The following is a 6,000-nucleotide window of genomic DNA, read 5'->3' on the forward strand; positions in this document are numbered from 1 at the left end:
TTATAAAATTTCTATCCATTATCAATGTTAACCATTTGGTCATTTTGTTATTTTTTTAGATTTTTAATCCTTATATTTAGCATAAATTGACAAACAGACAATAACAGAGTAATATGGTCATTTTGTATTATACTATAGCTGCCTTAAAAGTTAAGATATGTTTGGTTAAAAATCTAAAAAAATTAAATAATGACCAAATGGTTAATACTAACAAAAGATAAAGACTTTAAAGTGTGTTTTTTTTACTATAAAAGGACTAAATAGTGTGTTGCATAACAAAATGGGGACTAATAAATTATTTACCATTTTAAATAGGGTAAATAATTTATTAGTCCCCACCTTTTTACCTAACACATTGTTTAATCCTTCTATTTTGAAAAACACATTATAAGGTCCCTATCTTTTATCAATATTAACCCTTTAGTCCCTTTATCTGTATTTTTTGGATTTTTAACCGAATATATCTTAGCTTTAAATACTGCCATAGTACGATACAAAATGAGTATGTTACTCTGTATTTTCTGTCTGTCTGTTTATGCCAAATACAACGGTTATAAATCTAAAAAAATAGACAGAAGGACCAAAATGTTAATATTGACAAAAGATAGGGACCTTATAATGTGTTTTTCAAAATAGGGACTTAAACGGTGTGTTAGATAAAAAGGAAAGACTTAATAAATTATTTACCCTTTTAAATATAATCAACAAATAATTTATTATAAAATCATTATTTCGATTTTAGTGTATTGAGCTCATAATTTCTCATTTCAACGCATTAACAGGATACATTATATCATTTCCACACATAATATTAATTTGTCATCTCACCTTTTATTTTTGGACACACTATATCATCGATGACTAGAAAAATCAGTTTTTAATATAGAACTCGGTCAATATAGCTTTATTCATTTCACCTTCATTCACAATTTGTATTTTTGTAATTCGAAAGTAATTTTTTATACATGTGATATGGTTATGGAAAAACTATAAAACTTTATTTTAAACTGTAAAACATATATAATTTCAAACATAGATTGAATGAGTAGTAGTTATCTATTAACCAAATCTTATGTTCACGACTAGCTAATTCGAGAAATATAATTAAGCTTAATATCACCAAAAATAAAAAAAAATCTAATTTTTGATACGATAATATGATTTACAAAATACTTAATGTATGAGCAGATATATGTGTCACTAATGTTCTCTAGGAGTATAAGTTTGTCTCTAACATAAGAAATTATATAAGTTTAACCCTAAAGTTTTTAAGCAACATCAATTTTATCCATATTTAATAGAAAGTTTGAACGGACTGATTTGACAATTATCTGATTAGCATAGCTGACATTCCAAACAAATTTATAGACAAATTGACGTGGTTTTGTACATTTTCTGTTAATTACTTAATTACAAATCTGGGCTTATTTACATATTAAGACTAATTCTCTCACTTCTTACAAATCTAAACACTTTCACTTGATTTAGACCAAAATACTATCACTTTCTTCATAACTATAACATTACTATCTCCAACCTTACACACTGTCGCATTCGTCGTTAACTGCCCAAAACTACTAGATTATGACTGGCTTCGTGTTTCGAAGAATTCTGTTTCGATTTGGACTGATTTCCTTTTTGATTTTGGGTGATTTTGAAATATTCCTTCTAATTTCAAGGGATTTTGAAATATTCAATTTGTGATTGTGAAAAGGGTTAATTATAAATATAGGCCTATATGTTGAAATCAATGGATTTACAAGCGTCCTTTGCTTTTGCTACGACAACAATGATGTTGGTTAAGTATCTCAAGTTACCGCTTCTCTTCTCGTTTCTTTTTGTTCTTTTCTGCTACTTTCTGATCATACTGCATATATAATGCGCGTTGTCGCATTTTCATATAACGCGACATAATATATAAACTATTCTTTGTTGCGTTGTCACGTTTTCATATAACGCGACAAATAACATAAACTAAACTATGTCGCATTGTCGCGTTGTCACGATGTCGCGTTTTCATATAACACGACATACTATATAAACTATTCTTTGTCGCGTTGTCACGTTTTCATATAACACCACAGATAACATAAGCTAAACTATGTTGCGTTGTCGCGTTAAAGGTGAGGATATTTTTGTCCAAATGAGTTAAAGTGTCTAGATTAGTATGAAGTTTGAGAACTAGATTTAATATATAAATGAGCTTTTAAACTGGCTCAAATTTATAATTAACCCGTTTTTAATAACACATTTTACTTGCAAAATAATAGTAATTAGTGATTCATTGTAGTCAATTTGTACCCAATTACTCACACTTGCATATTTTTCTCATGAATTGACAAGTGATAAGATTTACATGGACCCTCAATTCCATACCAAGAAATCTATAATTTCAGGATATTGTTTCACAGCCATTCATTATGCCTATTTTTCTCGTGAATTGACAAGTGATGAAATTTCCATAGACCCTCCTCAATATTGTTTCACAGCCATTCATTATTTTCTTTTATGGTTGTAATAAATTATAATTAAGGAAATAAGTCGGCATTCCACCTACTGAAAAATAACAGAAATTGCATAAATTAAAATAATTCAAGAATAGAATAGTAAATGATTTTAAAATGTTAATAGAAAAAAAATAAAAGATTTAGTGTTGTGTTATTATAATTTTTTTTGAGAAACTCATTTGAATGGTCAATAAATCTAAAATAGAAATTTCTAGGATCAAGTTATCTGACTAGCATATCATATATTTTAAATATCTATTGATTATTTCTAGATCTGTACATGGGTCGGGTTGGGCCAGGTTCGGACCGGATCTATCGAGCTTTTAGGTAAAAATGCTTAGTCCAAGCCCAGTCGAGCCTACTATTAATTTAGATGGGCTCGGACCGGGCTGGGCTCGAGCTTAAAAATCAAATCTCAAGCTCAACCCATATAAACTCACTTATATATATATATATATATATATATATAATTATTAATTATAAAAAATAAACATTATATTTAAAAATAAATATTTAATATATAAATTTATAAATTTATTAATTAATATTTATAGGTAGGCCGGACTGGATCGGCCCGTTTTATTTTTATTAATTCCAAACCCGCCAAAAAAATAGGCGGACTTTAGCGGGCCTGGGCCTAAGATCATTTTTTATTGTCCAAGCCCGGCCCAAAAGACACGGATCTGGATGGACCGAGCGGGTACCCGGATCCGTGGACATGTCTAATTATTTCTAGTTATTTTAGTAACACACTAAAATTTTGTTATGAGTGCTGCAAAGCAATAAGTGATTCATATTTGTCAATCAAGACACCTCAAACTTCCACACACCACTACAAGTGAATCAATCTAAATAAAAAAGAGGCAACTCAATTCTATATAAAAAATCTCAAACTTCCACACACCACCACAAGGTGATATAGATCGGTTTCCACTGAAAGTTTTAATCGTAAACTTACAAAGAATACCAACTTCTCTAGCTAAACTAGAAGGAGTGAATCCCAAGTTTCATGGACTAAATCCATAAGAATAGTGAAATCCCCATTGTTGAAGGTGAAAACCTTAACAAACTTCACAAGGAAGAAGATATAATATTGATTGATAAAAACGTTAACCTATTACAAGAGAAAGAGATGAATTTATATCATCTCAAAAACTTAATTGCCAAATTACAAAAAGGGTAAACTATCTACTAATTAAAATACAAATCTAAAGGGTAAATTGGGTTAATGGTAAAGGGGTGGCATGGTTGTAAATAAGGAGTGGTAGAGTTGTAATTAGGGAGTGGCAAAGGTGTAATTAAGGAGTGGTCCCCAAACATAGAGAACTTGGTGAAGAAGTATTCTATAGTCGTGACACGCCCCGCGTAGGCCTGGTTACGCCCCGCGTGGTGAAACTCCTGAACTTGATGCGTCTCGTTGATGAGGGTCAACGCGTGGTGTCCCTGGTATTACGCCCCGCATATGAGGAGGCATGTTCCGCGTCCATAAGCTCCTGGACTGGTTCTCTTTGAAAGTTTGATCCACGCCCCGCGCACCAGACGACACGCTTCGCGTGGAATGCCCTAGTGATCCCTCTTTCGCGTGGTTTTCTTTCTCTCTCTTAGCTCCGGATTCACGCTCCGCGTGTTCTCTCTCACGCCCCGCGTCCGGGGACAAGATGCCCTCATCATACTCCTCTTCTTCAAAAGAGTTGGCCCCCAACTCAACTATAGAACAAGACTTGTGCTCGGTAGGGGTTAGCCACCCCATATATTTTCGGCTTCTCCTTCTCTTTATGAACTCCTCCCACACCTCAACTCGTGTCTTGCCCTCGGTGCTCATCCCCTATAAGACTCGCCTCAATATCCGACTGACATCAAACAGAATATCTCGATGAAATTGATCAAACCAATCCGTCTCAATGTCTTGGAAGCTCCTCCACACTCCCACGACATGTCTAATCGACCAACCCCGGATCTCCTCTTTCTCCACTTCACGAACATAGACATTAATCACAACTTTATTCCGCTCATAGCCGACATCAAATGGGATGTCCCGACGACACTTGTCAACCCACTTCGCAGTGATCCCAAGAACACTTATATTGACTCCTTCTTTGTGTTGGGTCAACAATCTCGCGGCTTCTCGAGTCGCCTCATCACTAACTTGGCCACTATCCCACCATTCTAGAATCTCTTCCATTCTCTCTACATCATCCGGACGACCATTCCCATTCACCAAATACTCTTTGAAGCTCACTCTCTTCATCATCACATCACTCCTCATTGACTCCTCATATGGTTGATGTCCCCTCAACAAACATAACATATATCCCAACACATGCATCTCAATCAAGAACAAAATAGCAAGTTCCGAATTTACCAAGTGAGAGGCTCGGTTCATTCCTAATGTGCATGTGCTGGGAATCTCATTTCTTCCTAGAGGCGTCACGACGTGTTCTTTATCTGTTTCATTGAAGCTCAAGCGAATATGAGGAAGACATAGCATATGTTGTCCTCAAATGAGACTCTAGCAAGTGCACTAGATACAAGTAATAAAGTGATAAGTTAAGTATCGTCTCCACAGGGATTGAGATTCAAATCTATATCAGAAATTTTTGCTAAACAACGTGTGGGTCAAACATGTTTCTCCTTTTTAATTTGATTGTGTGATGTTGGTTACGTAAGATAAAAGAGATCTAACGCAGTAAGAAATATGATAACTTGGTAATGATTTAGAAGATAGAACAGGCTCGACACTGCCGAACAGGTTGTGCTAAGCCTTACAACATTCCAATGAATACAAGATAATGCCAATGAAGCCAAAGTATTAGTTTTAATGCGAGCTTAGGTCAACTTTCGTGTGTTCTTAAGTTCCTAAGATTTACTAGAACCTTTAGCGTCCTAAAGATAAGTTCTTTCTTGCATTAAGAACGAACTACATTTCTGATTAAGAAAACCCTTGACACAACCATCTAACTGGCCAGCTTCGAGGTTGGGAGATTAATAGAGATATCGGTGAAGATGCAAGCAGTGTCCTAACATCCATCTAACACATGCATAAATTCCGAGGCATGAAAGTTAAATCCTCTTCAATCAGAGCATTGGCAAAATACTAAATATTCATTAAAAATGATATAAAACTTACATTACCGGCTCGGCCTGGCCGTGCCCATTCAAAATGAACTACTCACTCGTACCGAGCAGTGAGTAATCGGTCGTTCTTGAAACCTTCAGAGACTCCATTCGAGCTCTCTTTTTTCTTCCTTTCTAAAACAACTATTCTATCTCTAAAACTACTAAAGTTCTGAACTCTCTATCTTTCCTTTGCTATGCCTACTTAAAGGAGAAAGACAGGGACAAAATTGGTACAACCCGAGTACCCTTTCAGAAATTAAGTCAACTAAAAACTAAAACAAAATAAACTGAAATGATCAAAGATCCTTTTTGACCCTTGAACACTAAAGGGTCGATATTTCATGTCATCATGCTTCTTTGAGTAATGCCACCTCTA

Source organism: Euphorbia lathyris, chromosome 2, assembly GCF_963576675.1.
Source record: "Euphorbia lathyris chromosome 2, ddEupLath1.1, whole genome shotgun sequence".
Lineage (NCBI taxonomy): Eukaryota > Viridiplantae > Streptophyta > Magnoliopsida > Malpighiales > Euphorbiaceae > Euphorbia > Euphorbia lathyris.